Raw genomic sequence first — 15791 nt, 5'->3', positions numbered from 1 at the left:
GTGTTACCGGCTAGATCGATGTGACTTGGAATCGGGGTCCTGACATCAGGAACTGCAAAAAATTTGTTAGGAAGCTCGCTAGGAGACTTAACATTCACGCAAGCCTTGACCCAGTGCTTCATATCGTGGTACCCGAGGGGCACGGATTAGGAGAGATGTGCCGGTTTGTGGGTTCGAACGAGGGTGCCTCGCGAGAAAGCAGACCGAAGGCAGAGAGAAGGACCAACACAGGAGGAAGAAACCCTCACGAAGGCGCCTGCCTAGCCCCCTCGCGAGGTATGCGAGAGAGAGAACACAACCGAACTGGATTCAGAAAATGTGGAAAAAGGCGACGGAACCAAATCAGCAAGGAACACCAGAAGCAAACTTCGATTAAGAGAAGGCGAGCCAACTACGGAAAGCAAATGAAAAGCCGCGTCCGGCACCTAGTCTAGTCTTCAAGTCTTATCACCAGCGTGGAGCTAACTGCTGCTACTAGGCGTGGGAGGGGGCCCCGGAGGCCCGAGGGCGGCACTCCTGAGACTCCGGGGCGTGTACAGCCCCACTCATTATTACGTGAGAGTGTCACAGGCGGCAATTCTTCACAGGCACTGGGCCTTGTTCACAGGCACTGGGCCTTTCTTCACAGGCACTGGGCCTTGCTTCATTGGTAGAACTTCCAAAGGTGCTGGATGTTCCAGGCGTTCTGGATGGGTACCCCGTCCCGCGTCTCCAAACGTGCGCTGCCGGGCCTGGATACATGGATGACCCTGAACGAGCCGTCCCACATGGGTGAGAGCTTTGTGCAACCCTTCCCTGGAGAGGACCCGCCTCAGGACGAGGTCGCCCACCTCGAGCGTCCTGGAGCGGATGTTGCGGCAGTGGTACCGCCGCAACGCCTGATGGTACCTTGCCGCCCTCAGTGCAGCTTCGCGGCGTCGTTCCTCCCCCAGTACGAGGTCCATCCCCCGCGTGGTGTCCTGCTGCGTTTTACCAAACACTAGGACCCGTGCGGAGTGATGCTTGACCTCGTGAGGGAGGACCGCTTCGGCTCCGTAGAGAAGGAAGAATGGGGTCTCGCCCGTCGGCTTAGTGGTGGTGGTGCGGATGGACCACAACACGGACTGGAGCTCATCGTGCCAGCCCCTGCCGCAGGCCTTGAGCTTCTTCTTGAAGGTCCTAGTCTTGAGGTCTCTCAGGACCTCCGCGTTGGTGCGTTCAGCCTGGCACTTGCTCCTGGGGTATGCCACTGAAGCATAGCAGATCTGCGTTCCAAGGTTAGCACAGTATGTTTTGAAGAGGTTACTGGTGAACTGCGAGCCGTTGTCGGTGATGATGTGGTTGGGGACCCTGAAATGGCTCGCGAGGCCCTTGATGAACTTAACCGCGGAACCAGCTGGGATGGTGCGGACGGCTTCCACCTCCACCCACTTGGTGAACTTGTCGATGGCGACGTAGAGGTACCGGTAGCCCCCTGGCGCTCGAGGGAATGGGCCCAAGATATCCAGCCCCCAGACCACGAACGGCCATGTGAGCGGTATTGTCCGGAGGCCCTGAGCCGGCTGATGGATATGCTTGGTGTGGAACTGGCAAGCTTCGCAGGACTTCACCAGCTCAGTTGCGTCGTTGAGCGCCGTGGGCCAGTAGAATCCACTGCGGAACACCTTGCCAAAGAGAGTCCGTGACGATGAGTGGTGTTCGCAGTCCCAGCCGTGTATGTCAATCAGCAACTCCTTCCCCTGCTCCCTGGAAATGCAACGCAGCGAAACATCATTTGGTCGCTTCTGGTACAACTCACCGTCCTAGATGTCGTATGTCATGGCTTGCCGGGCCACGCGCTCTGCGTCCTCTTCCTTCTCCGGTAGCGCCCCTTGCATCAGATATTCCTTGAATTCCTTGGTCCAACATCCCCCTTGGGGCTCGAAAGCCAAGATCAAGCGAGCTCCTGAGGTTGGGCCACAAGCTGGGGCCCCCGTGGCAGGCGGTTGTGGGAGCTCCTCCCGAGGCCGTGCCGTGCTTGAAAGTGGTGGCGTCGCTGACGGCTTGAAGAGCCGCTCCTCGAATACGCCAGGCTCTTGGGGCTGCTGCTTGGATGCCCTCCTGGCGATGTCGTCAGCTTCCTTGTTGGTGCCACGGGGCACATGCTGCACCTCCAGGCCTAGGAACTGCTTTTCCATCTTACGTACTTCTGCAAGGTACACCTCCATGTGCTCGTCCTTTGGCTCATACACTTTGTTGGAGAAGTTGACGAGGAGCTATGAGGCACCCCTAATAGTGAGGCGCTTCACCCCTAGAGCTGCCGCGGCCTTCAGGCCAGCTATGAGGCCTTCGTATTCTGCGATGTTGTTGGAGACCTTCTCGCCCTACTGAAAGTAGAGCTGCACAGCGTAGTAGAGCTTGTCCTGCGTGGGCGAGATGAGTACTGCTCCAGCCCCCGCGCCCTGGTGCGTGAAGGCACTGAGGGAGTCCTGGATTAGGGGGTCTCCGGACAGCCGGACTATATCCTTTGGCCGGACTGTTGGACTATGAAGATACAAGATTGAAGACTTCGTCCCATGTCCGGATGGGACTCTCCTTGGCGTAGAAGGCAAGCTAGGAAATACGGATATGTAGATCTCCTCCCTTGTAACCGACTCTGTGTAACCCTAGCCCCCTCCGGTGTCTATATAAACCGGAGGGTTTAGTCCGTAGGACAACAGACAATCATACCATAGGCTAGCTTCTAGGGTTTAGCCTCTATGATCTCGTGGTAGATCAACTCTTGTAATACGTAGGGTATTTCCTCCATCAAGAAGGCCCAAACCTGGGTAAACATCGTGTCCCCTGCCTCCTGTTACCATCCGCCTTAGACGCACAGTTCAGGACCCCCTACCCGAGATCCACCGGTTTTGACACCGACATTGGTGCTTTCATTGAGAGTTGAACTGTGCCTTCACCATAAGGCTCGATGGCTCCTTTAATCATCGGTAACGATGCGGTCCAGGGTGAGGTTCTCTTCCCCGGACAGATCTTCGTATTCAGCAGCTTCGCACTGCGGGCCAATTCGCTTGGCCATCTGGAGAAGATTGAGAGCTACGCCCCTGGCCATCGGGTCAGGTTCGGAAACTTAAACTACAATGCCGACATCCACGGAGACTTGATCTTCGACGGATTCGAGCCCACGTCAGGTGCGCCGCATAGTCACGACGAGCATGACGTAACTCTGCCGTCGCACAATATTCGGGAGATCGCATCTGCAACTACTCCGGTCGTCAATCAGGAGCAAATCGTGCCATCCGAGAGCAGAGGGATAGACCCCGCCATGGAGGCCGCACTCTCAGTGGCGATAGAGCCGGATACTGATTTCACCCCATACAAGAGCCGTGTTACCGAACCACTGGATTCACCTCCGGCCACGGACTCCGGGCCGCTTACATCCGTGCCCGTCGAATCCGACTGGGCGCCGATCATGGAGTTCACCTTTGCGGATATCTTTCAGCACTCGCCCTTCGACGATGTGCTAAATTCATTAAGGTCTCTCTCCCTGTCAGGAGAACCTTTGCCGAACTATGTCCGGCTAGAATGGGATGCGGACGACGAAGAAATTCGCTGCCCACCCACCACCCACTTAGTAGCCACTGTCGGCGACTTAACCGGCATGCTCAACTTTGACTCTGAAGACATCGACGGCATGGACGAAGATGTAGGAGACGAATAGGAACCAGCGCCCACAGGGCACCGGACAGCCACTTCATCACATGACATATACATGGTGGATACACCCAAAGAAGGCAATGGCAAAGAGACAGCAGAGGATGGCCCCTCCAGGAAGCAACCCAAGCGCCGACATCAGCGGCGCCGCTCTAAGTCCCGCCATAGCGAAAACAGCGATAACAGCGCAAGAGAAAATAACACTCCAGTCGACTCCAGAGGAAACGGCGGCCACATTGCCCCGGTGGCAGAGCACGATGAAGCTGCAAGCGGCGAACATAGTACGGATCCGACGTCTGAACACAGCGATGCCAAGTATAAACCTCATCAAACCCCCTCTTGGGAGGAAAACAATCCGGACGAAGATGCACACATCATCCCGGAAACGCACTTGGAGCAAGAGAACCTCTGCAGAAGGCTTATTGCCATAGTGAGGAGTCTGAAGAAGCAGAAGCAAAAGCTTAAGGCCACACAAAATACACTCAACAGCAGGTGGAACAAAGTGCTCGACAACGAAGCAAAGTATGGTGGAAGTTACCACACAAAGAGCTATCCAAAGCGCAAGCTATTACCTGAATTCGACGACGAGGCCTTAGAGCCCACACAGCCAAAAAATGAAATGGCCAACCAGCCGGATCCACCACCTTGTGACCGCGATAGAGCGGATAACAAATACACACATAAGTCAACACACGATGTATGCGAGGACTTGCGCCAAAAGTACGGTACGACCATATCCATCTATGGATCTAGGAAGCATGCTCCGGCACAAAATCAAAACCAAATACCACTACCGTCCGAACGCCATGGTACATCCAAGTACAAGGGTGCCACACACCCCCTATGTTTCACTGATGAGGTGCTGGACCATGAATTCCCAAAAGGATTCAAACCAGTGAACATAGAGGCGTACGACGGGACCACAGACCCTGGGGTCTGGATTGAGGACTTTATCCTCCATATCCATATGGCTCGCGGAGACGATCTCCATGCCATTAAATACTTGCCCCTCAAGCTTAAAGGACCAGCTCGGCACTGGCTGAAAAGCCTCCCCGAAAACTCAATTGGAAGTTGGGAGGAGCTCGAGGACGCCTTTCAGGCTAATTTTCAAGGGACCTACGTCCGACCTCCGGATGCAGACGATTTAAGTCATAGAATTCAACAGTCCGGAGAGTCCGCCCGAAAGCTTTGGAACAGGTTTCCCACCAAGAAGAACCAAATCGTCGACTGTCCGGACGCTGAAGCCTTAGCAACTTTCAAACACAGTGTCCGAGATGAATGGCTCGCCAGACACCTCGGCCAAGAAAAACCGAGAACAATGGCAGCTCTAACGAGTCTCATGACCCGCTTCTGCGCGGGCGAAGACAGCTGGTTAGCCCGCAGTGGCACCAGCGACCCAAGCACATCCGAAGTCAGGGATGGCAATGGAAAACCATGACGCAATAAAAGCAAGCGTCGAAATAAAGAAGATAGCCCAGATAATACGGCGGTAAACGCCGGATTCGGGGGCTCTCGACCAGGTCAGCGGAAAAAGCCTTTCAAAGGCAGCAGAGACGGACCGTCTGGCCTAAACAAGATTCTTGACAAACTATGTCAGATTCATGGCACCCCCGATAAACCTACAAATCACACCCACAGAGAATGCTGGGTCTTCAAGCAGGCAAGTAAGCTAAACGCCGAACACAAGGGGGGGACACCAAGCGAAGACAAGGACGAGCCTCGCCAGCGAAGCACGGGAGGACAGAAAAAATTCCCACCAGAGGTTAAAACAGCAAACATGATCCATGTGACGAAGAGGAGAAGCAAACATGCACTCCGAGACACACGCGCCATAGAGCCCGTCACCCCTAGGTTCAACCCCTGGTTGGCCTGCCCGATCACTTTTGATCGCGGGGATCACACGACAAGCATCCGACATGAAGGATTGGCTGCCTTGGTGTTAGACCCAATTATAAACGGATACCATCTCACACGAGTCCTCATGGACGGCGGCAGTGGTCTAAATCTGATATATCAGGACACAGTCTGCAAAATGGGGATAGACCCAACAAAAATAAGCCACCGTACTACTACCTTTAAGGGAATAATACCAGGCCTAGAGGCCCGTTGCACGGGCTCTCTATCACTAGAGGTTGTATTCGGTTCTTCCAACAACTTCTGAAGCTGTCGTGGGTTTGTCACGGCAGATGTCCTTGTGGAAGGACTTAGTCGTGGAGCCATCGCTACGGGTTAGCTTTAAGGGGTTAAACCGGACAAGGGACACGGGGAATTTTATACTAGTTCGGCCCGTTCGAGGAAGGTAAAAGCCTACGTCTAGTTGTGATTGGAATTGCTAGGGTTTAGAAGGCCAGGGAGCGAATCCGCTTTGTCTGGCTCTCGAGTTGTTGTTGTATGTCCCTAAAACGCGGCCGGGTCGTCCCTTTATATACATAGGTTGACGCCCGCCGGGTTACAGAGTCCCGAAGCCAGATCATAAACGTGTCCGGTTCGGTCTCTACTCTCCCTATCTTACTATACAAGTTATATGACTAGGTCGGTTTACATTTACAGGCTGTAACCCGCCTTTGGGCCTTGGGCCTTCCTTAAAGCGCCATTATCCTTACATCTTCATGGGCTTCTAATCTTCAAAGAGTCAACCCGGCTACATAAGGTCGGTTTACCTCCAGTAGTAATATCCCCAACATTAGGCCCCAGATTGATTTGAACTTGTTCATGTCAATCTTCCACACTTAGAAAAAATCTTCTCTCCTATCTTCACTTTTGATCTTGTAAACCGCCATGACATCATACTTCAAAATTATGATAAACCGCCCTGATGTCATCCATCCGTTGATGTCGGAGATTACCTTCATTTAATATATATTCAGTCATCGAGGTGACACCTTTATTAACTTATCCATTTTTGGGCTCCACAGATCTGTTCTAGGGTTTCAACATTCTTCGCAGTTCTTCCGAAGTTCATCAGTGTTGTTCTTCCCTGTTCTTCCTTTAGTATGTAGATGGACAGTTCATGCTTGACGTATCTCTTGCCGTAGCTAACCTACCATGGTCATCACAAATCCTTATGCGCAAAGAACTGATCTAGTCTGTCATAAATTGCTTCAGTTCTGCATCCCTTCAAGATCCAACTATTTTTGATTTTCTGTCTTATCTTAGATCCGAAAGTTTTATATGTCACTATGAGATCCGTTTCTCCTTGCACTAATATAGGCGGTTTGACCTTGTATAAGCAGTCTATGCCATTAGCCCTCTGATAAACCGGAGAAGCATTTTACCTTCATAATTATGCTCCGGTTTAACAGTGTTTGAGTAATCATGTGCTAGTATTACCTTTTTCTCTTATTACATTGGTCTCCGGGTTGTACCATTTCACATATCAGTATGTTTCTTACTCCCTTGTCTCTTGGTATATAATCATGCGTAATTTATAAACCGGCCTTTCATTTTCAGTTTTTTCGCTTTGCAATGGCCAAACAATTCACTGCCTGCAACTGGGCTTGTTCCCGGGTTACTGAGGCTCAGTTGAATGAGATGGTTAGCATCGGCTCTCTGCCTAAGAAAACTGAGATCAAATGGCGAGTTCCAGGAACATAAAATCCTCCAACCCCAAGGCAGGGCGAGGTGGTGCTCTTTGTTGACCATATAGGCCGTGGCTTCAAACCGCCAGGGTCAAAGTTTTATCGAGATGTGCTTGCCAACTTCCAACTGCATCCACAAGATATTGGTCCCAACTCAGTTTCCAACTTATGCAACTTCCAGGTCTTCTGTGAAGTATATTTACAAGAAGAACCAACTGCAGAACTGTTCCGGGATTTCTTTCACTTAAACCGGCGCACAGAGTTTGTAAATCGCCCGAACACAGAGCTTGGTGGTGTCTCGATTCAAAAGCGGAAATAAGTGGAATTTCCTCATGCCAAACATCATAGCCACCCAAGGGAATGGAACCAAACATGGTTTTATTGCAGAGACACTTCGCCTGAGGATGAAAATCCCCTCCTCGGCTTTCGTGATCACAGACTATCCAATACTCACCCAATGCCACAACGTCTGAGCTCTTCAGAAAGGGCGAAATACGCTCATCAACTCGCCAAGCTCCGGGCCTTTATGGCAAACGGTTTAACAGGCGTGGACTTTGTGCGCTGTTGGATATACTGGAGTATCTTGCCGCTAAGCCAGCGTCTCGGTTTAATGTGCGAATATACCGGTGAGGTTGACGACCCTCAATGCCATTGCAACATCCAATTATCTGAGGAAGAAGTTACTGAAGGTGTAAAGAAGATTCTGAATGAATCGGAACTGGTCTGTAGTCAAACCAGTCAGAGTCCCTTCTATGTCAAGAACAAACCGCCTGCTGTAAGCATTATACTCCCTCTTTATCTCTAATATCTTGAACTTATGCAGCCTGTAACCCTTATTCTTTATATATATAGGGCGATGACCCCTTCTGGAAACGGAAATCCATAGAGAAAGCGGCAAAGCCGATTGGAGACAAAGCGGTCAAGCCATCCCGCCCGAAGACCAAAGCCGTAAAACGGACGTCAAAGCGGAAAACGGCTGACCGGATTAATATGGAGCTTGATGATGATACTGATGATCCAGAAGTTGAGGTAGAACTTGACTCACTTGGCTCTCTTTTTATGCATCTCATTAACAATGACCTTCCTCAGGAGGATGCAGAAGCTAGTCAAGCTAATGGCGTAGAGGTAATTACCCTTTCCTCCGGTTCAGACTCTATGCCAACACAAAAAACTCGCCAAGCAATCCGGAAAGTAAGCTTTTCTCATCCTCTTGCTCACTTGGATCCAACATTTATTTCGAAGACTCAACATCATGAAGCTCGTCGGACAACCCGGCACAGTGGCCAACAGGTCACTTCAGCCGGTTTACCTGATACTCTGGTTCGGAAGCGCCGGTCTGAGGTCTCTCCTACTTCTGACCATTCTTACCCCAAGGCAGGTCATTTCAGACAACCTCTTAATCCGTCTGATTCAAATTATCAGGTGACACCTCCTTCCTCTTCTGGTGAATCGACAGCAACTCAACTCCCCCCTTTGAAAGCTGTGGCCGGGTGAGTTGTAAAAACCTTCCCTTTCAATGTGCCCTAAATCCTTTGAATAGGATGTTAATCCTTTTTTATTCCATTTGCAGGGCCAAAGCCAGACCCAGCAAGAAAGCTCGGGTCACCAATCCGCCAGAAGACCCTGTCGCCGAAGAAGATGAACCAAGAAGTGAACCAGAACAGACTGGTGAACTGGAAGGCCCCTATCCTGAAGCTACTTTTGATGATCCACCCCTTGAAGGCCAACATACCGATGAACCAACATATGCTAAGCCTGCCGCACCCGATACTGAACAGGCAGAGCCAAACCGGGCTAGTCCGGTGAAAGACACTGAAATTCCAGCATCGTCCACCAAAAATCCTGAAGGCCAAGGTGATGATATTATTATTACTAGAATAGGCCACAGCTCTCCTGGCCATGCCGTCATTTTAGCTCAGCATAGTGCCAAAGAAGAGCAAATTGCCCGGGATAAAGGTAAATGGAGTAGCGACTTATCAGACTATGCTCATCTTAACGCTGATGAGCTTCATTCTGGCTTCTTGAACCGTCTGCACTCAAACCGGGATTATGAAGCCGGTTTGGTGAACTTGATGAAAGAGCGATATGAGGTAAATTCTTCTCCCTTTGTGTATTGATTTATAGATGAAACACTATCCCAAGTAGCCCCCAAGGGCCGTTTTATGATTGTTAATCACAAACCGGTCTTTGTAACACTTTAAGCATCCCATCATTGATCCTTGCAATGGCAGGTCGTCAATAATAGATAAGACTCATCTTGAAAAAATTAGATAACTTTCTGCAGCATAGCCCCCAAAGGCCGGTTTAACTTGGCAAGTTAATCCGGTTTTTAATTCACACAGCCGTTTTAGAATAGACGCACATTAGCCCCCAAGTGTCAAGGATAATGCTTGCATTGTTCTGGAGACTTGTATAAAATGTAGTATTTGAGAGCAAATAGGCATTAGCCCCCAAGTATGAAGTGTATAACTTGTTATATGCTTTATACTTAGCGCATATATATGTTGTTTGTTGAATACACCTTCAATGTTGCAGGTTGAACTGAGAAGCAAAGATGCCCGAAATCTGACTTGCAAGAAAATGTGAAATCTCAACAAGCCGAGGCTGCAAAAACCAAAGAGGAGCTGACCAGGCCCTGGCCGGAATGGAAAATCTAAAAGAATCCTTCAACCAAGAGCGCGCTGAATGGGAAACCAAAAAAGCCGGTTTAACCAAAAGAGTTGTAGATGCCGAGGCAGCCCTGAAACCAGTGGTTGAGAACTAGCCGGTTTGAAACGCCAAATCAATGCTATGACCTCTGCTATCATTGGTAAGTGTCTGCTTATGTATGTTGCGCCAGTCAATGAATCTTAAAACTGACCAAAATGTTGATAAAATCTTTGGCAGGCACTCGGATCGCTCATCTTGGTACATATATGCGGATGAAGCTCAAAGCGGCATATACATTGGTTGAGCAGCTATACTCTGGGTCTCAGCGGGCCATTAGTACGGCGGCTTATAACAAACCGGCGCCAACTTTGATTAAGGAGACCCTTGAGAAGCTGGGCATGTTACCAGCCCGTATTGCCGAGTTGAAGAGAGCCGCTGCCAGAGCAGGAGCTTTAACCGCCCTTATTCGAGCCAAGGCCTGGATTCCAGACCTTGAAGCGTAGGATATCATTAAAAGGTACCCAGGCGTTAAAGAAGACGGTTCAAACTTCGACAATGATGATCTTCGGCGGCTGACCAAACAGATGCGGCCAGCGGCCAGCAAGTTGGCTGAGGATACCGATTTATCCCATTTTCAACCGTTTTATGATGCAGAAGGAAAAAGACAGCCGGCCGACATCCATGAAGTCGAAGAACTTGTGCCTCCGATTCGTAAGCACACTTACGCCCCTGATATTAACCCTTCCAATCTTATCCATGAGGAAGCAGTGTTCCAAGCTTTAACCGGAATCGATTGGTCAACGGCTAATTTCCAGCGTCTGGGGAGGGATGAAGAAGTGCCTACACCAACTGATCCTCAACCGTCAAACCATCGCGATGAAGAGTCCTGATCCGGTCGTCTGTTTATATGGCTACTGTGAAAAACAATGGCACTGTTTGAGCCGCTTTGAAGCTTCATGTAACAAGATAGTTGAAACTCCGTTTATCTGCCATGCCATCGAGCATGTTTCGTAATACTTTGTGACAATCTGTGCCGCTCTTCAGGATATATGTATGCATAACCCATGATGAATTGCCGTCCTGGGTACAAAAACTTAAAAGTGTCTAGCGGTTTACCGCTAGACGTGTCATAATATCCAAGAAGTATATAGTACTTAGATGAATAATCAAGTGTTTGTACAAAAAGTAATGTACAGAACATACCTCATTGATTGACCAAACGTGTATATGGCAAAGGTGTTAATACCAATCTGGAACGTTTGATAATTTCATCTTCATAATGCTGGTCTATATATTAAACCGGACCGGTATAACTACCGGATTTTCTTTATAACACTGGTGATTTAGTCAGACCAGACCGGGTCAATGAACACTGGTTTATAATTGATCATGTGCCAACAACTGGTAGTTGAAAAGCAAGCCGGGTCAAGGACACCGGTTTATCAAAAAATACTTATGATTTTCAATAAACAAAATTCAAACAGGAAAATATGCGAGGCTTTTTACGAGCTGCCAGGCTCCAAATCGAGGATTTTCATGGGCTGCCAGGCCTCTGAGTTAAACCATTTAACAAAGCCTTTTAAGATGGGCCTCCAATTAACCAATCATCGTTTTAACTGTGACAAGTTCAGGGTCTGTAAAAGATTGACTTGTCAAACATTCGATGGGTCATACCAGGATTACCTGGACAGGAGTGGCTTAATTGATGAAGGCAGGCTAACCCGGGTTTTTAGGTGAATACACCAGGCTTCCAAGCTATGGCTTGATAGCCAATTACGAGGGTCCTTTCAAACTCTTTGTTGCTTTGCAAAAAAGAGCCCCCAAGTAACTTTGTGAGAGATGTTCAGTGTGCGCCCATGTTTGTGTCTATACTGTGTACAACACTCTCTTTGGCTCCACAAAATTTTCCTTTTGTGGCTGAAATGCCTATCAAGAGGGGTAGCTATGGTGTGAGGACAACCAAGCCCCCTAGTGATTTTCTTTATATCTATGCAGCTGCTAAAGCCGGTTTAACAAAGACTCCGCTTTGTCAGCTAACTTGTAAAAGCACACACATGATATAAGAAAGAACAGATACCCCGCTTATAACAGAGGCTCCAGTTTATTATATGATATATACACTGTCATAAATATGTACAGATGAAGAGCCTATGGCTTCAAGTATAGTAAGGCCGAAGGAGAGCTATGTTCCATGGTTGCTTTGTCTCCTCCTCTGATTGACGTGAGTCTTCATGCTCTCGAACATCAATGAGGTAGTAAGATCCGTTGTGCAGATTTTTGCTGACCACAAAGGGTCCTTCCCAAGGGGGGGGGGATAACTTGTGCATATCAGTCTGATCCTGGATGAGCCGGAGCACCAAATCACCTTCTTGAAAGGTTCTGGTTTTAACCCGGCGGCTGTAGTAACGTCGAAGATCTTGTTGATAAATCGCCGAACATGCTGCTGCAAGATCACGCTCTTCATCCAACAGGTCCAGAGAATCTTGACGTGCCTTCTCATTATCAGCTTCAACATAAGCTGCCACACGGGGCGAATCGTGATGGATGTCACTAGGAAGAACTGCCTCCGCTCCATAAACCATGAAGAAAGGTGTGTAACCCGTAGACCTATTGGGTGTGGTGTTGATGCTCCATAACACAGAAGGTAGCTCTTCAACCCAACAACCCGGCGTCCGCTTTAAGGGAACCATAAGCCTTGGGTTGATACCCCGTAGAATTTCTTGATTTGCCCTTTCTGCTTGTCCATTAGATTGGGGGTGAGCCATCAATGCTAGATCAAACCGGATGTGCTCACGTTGACAGAATTCTTCCATCTCCCCTTTTGATATATTAGTACCATTATCTGTTATAATGTTGTGTGGAAAGCCAAATCGGAATATCACCTTCTTGATGAATTGAACCGCCGTGACTGCGTCACACTTGCTGATTGGCTCTGCCTCCACCCATTTAGTGAATTTATCAACTGCTACTAACAGGTGGGTCTTCTTGTCCTTAGAGCGTTTGAAGGGTCCAACCATATCAAGCCCCCAAGTTGCAAACGGCCACGTAATTGGAATCATCCGCAACTCTTGAGCCGGAACGTGCGCACGGCGGGCAAATTTTTGACACCATCACATCTCTTGACTAAATCCTCCGCATCAGCATGTGCTGTCAACCAGTAAAAACCATGGCGAAAAGCCTTGGCAACCAACGACTTTGAACGGGCGTGGTGACCGCAATCCCCTTCATGGATTTCTCACAAAATCTCATGACCTTCTTGAGGAGAAACGCAGCGCTGAATTGCTCCTGAAACACTGTAACAATGTAACTCCCCGTTGAGTATGGTCATGGACTTAGAACACCGGATTATCTGTCGAGACAACGTTTCCTCATCTGGTAACTCGCCCCCGTTCATGTAATTCAGATATGGGATCGTCCAATCCGGTATGGCATGCAGAGCTGCCACCAACTGAGCCTCCGGATAAGGAATAGCCAAATCTTCTTCGGTTGGTATTTTGACTGACGGATTGTGCAACACATCAGGAAAGACATTGGGCGGAACCGGTTTACGTTGGGAACCAAGACGACTTAAAGCGTCCGCCGCTTCATTCTTCCGCCGGTCTATATGGTCCACCTGATAACCTTTAAAGTGACCAGCCACTGCGTCCACCTCTCGCCGATATGCAGCCATGAGTGGGTCCTTAGAATCCCAAGTGCCAGACATCTGCTGAGCCACTAGATCTGAATCGCCGAAGCACTTAACTCGGCTCAAATTCATCTCTTTAGCCATCCGAAGACCGTGGAGTAAAGCCTCATATTCAGCTGCATTGTTAGTACAAGGGAACATTAAACGGAGGACATAACAAAACTTGTCACCTCGTGGGGAAGTTAGTACGACTCCAGCCCCCGAGCCCTCCAACTGTCTAGATCCATCAAAATGTATAGTCCAATATGTATTATCTGGTTTCTCTTCAAGTGCATGTAACTCCGTCCAATCGTTGATGAAATCCACGAGTGCCTGGGACTTGATCGCCGTGCGGGGTATATATTTGAGCCCATGAGGTCCAAGCTCAATGGCCCACTTGGCAATCCGGCCAGTTGCCTCTCTGTTTTGAATGATGTCGCCCAGAGGAGCTGAATGAGCACTGTGACAGGATGGCCCTAAAAATAGTGTTTAAGCTTCCGGCTTGCCATAAACACCCCATACACCAGTTTCTGCCAATACGGTACCTATGCTTTGACTCAATGAGCACCTCACTGATATAATAAACCGGCCATTGAACCGGATATTCCTTGTCAGGCTCCTTGCGCTCTACCACAATGGCTACGCTAATAGCCCGGGCATTAGCAGCCACATATAATAATAATGGCTCTTTATCGATCGACGCTACAAGCATGGGCAGTTCAGCTAGCTGCCTCTTCAGATCCTCGAACTCTTTATCAGCTACCTCACTCCAGACAAAGTTATCTGTTTTCTTGAGCATCTGATATAAGGAGATGGCCTTCTCGCCAAGGCGGCTGATAAAACGGCTCAAGGCTATAATCCGGCCGGCCAGATGTTGAACATCGTTAATACACGCCGGTTTAGCCAAGGATGTAATTGTTGCAATCTTTTCCGGATTAGCCTCAATGCCTCTGTTTGAAACCAGAAAGCCTAAGAGCTTGCCTGCCGGGACACCGAAGACACACTTCTCCGGATTGAGCATCATCTTGTAAACCCAGAGATTGTCAAAGGTTTCTCGTAGATCATCTATCAATGTCCCCTCCTTTCTGGATTTGACCACAATATCATCCACATACGCATGAACATTGCGCCCAATTTGTTTATGAAGGCAATTCTGAACACATCGCTGGTAAGTCGCCTGGGCACTCTTGAGTCCAAAGGGCATGGAAACATAGCAGAAGGCTCCAAAGGGAGTTATGAAGGCTTTCTTCTCCTGGTCCTTAACCACCATTTTGATCTGATGATAACCGGAGTAAGCATCCAGAAAACACAAATGGTCACAACCCGCCATAGCATCAATTATCTGATCAATGCAAGGGAGAGCAAAGGGGTCTGCAGGGCAAGCCTTGTTTAAATCTGTGTAGTCCACACACATGCGCCAAGTGCCATTTTTCTAAAGAACCAGCACCGGATTGGCTAACCACTCTGGATGAAAAACTTCGACAATAAACCCAGCAGCCAACAGACGGGCTACCTCTTCACCTATAGCCTTGCATCTCTCCTCGTTGAAACGGTGGAGGAACTGACGGACCAGTTTGAACTTAGGATCAATGTTGAGTGTGTGCTCAGCGAGTTCCCTCGGTACACCTGGCATGTCAGAAGGTTTCCATGCGAAGATGTCCCGATTCTCACGGATGAACTCGATGAGCGCGCTTTCCTATTTGGGATCTAGGTTAGCGCTAATGCTGAACTATTTGGATGAATCGCCCGGAACAAAGTCAACCATCTTAGTGTCTGTAGCCGATTTGAACTTCAACGCTGGATCATGTTCCGTAGTTGGCTTTTTTAAAGAGGTCATGTCTGCCAGATCAACTTGCTCCTTATAGAATTTTAACTCCTCCGTGGCACAAACCGACTCAGCATAAGCCGCATCGCCTTCTTCACACACCAAAGCAATCTTTCTACTTCCATGTACTGTGATAGTCCCTTTATGACCTGGCATTTTGAGCTGTAGATAAACATAACATGGCCTTGCCATAAACTTAGCATAAACCGGCCGCCCAAACAAGGCATGGTACGGACTTTTGATCTTTACCACCTCAAATGTCAATGTTTTTGACCTTGAATCATAGTCATCTCCAAAAGCTACCTCCAAAGCTATCTTGCCAACAGGATATGCAGACTTACCAGGCACCACACCATGAAAGACCGTGTTTGACGGTTTAAGATCCTTATCTGTCAACCCCATATAG

The sequence above is a fragment of the Triticum dicoccoides genome, chromosome 1A (assembly GCF_002162155.2).
Source record: "Triticum dicoccoides isolate Atlit2015 ecotype Zavitan chromosome 1A, WEW_v2.0, whole genome shotgun sequence".
NCBI lineage: Eukaryota > Viridiplantae > Streptophyta > Magnoliopsida > Poales > Poaceae > Triticum > Triticum dicoccoides.
The sequence above is the reverse complement of the archived record's forward strand: the minus strand, read 5'-3'. Positions refer to the sequence as shown.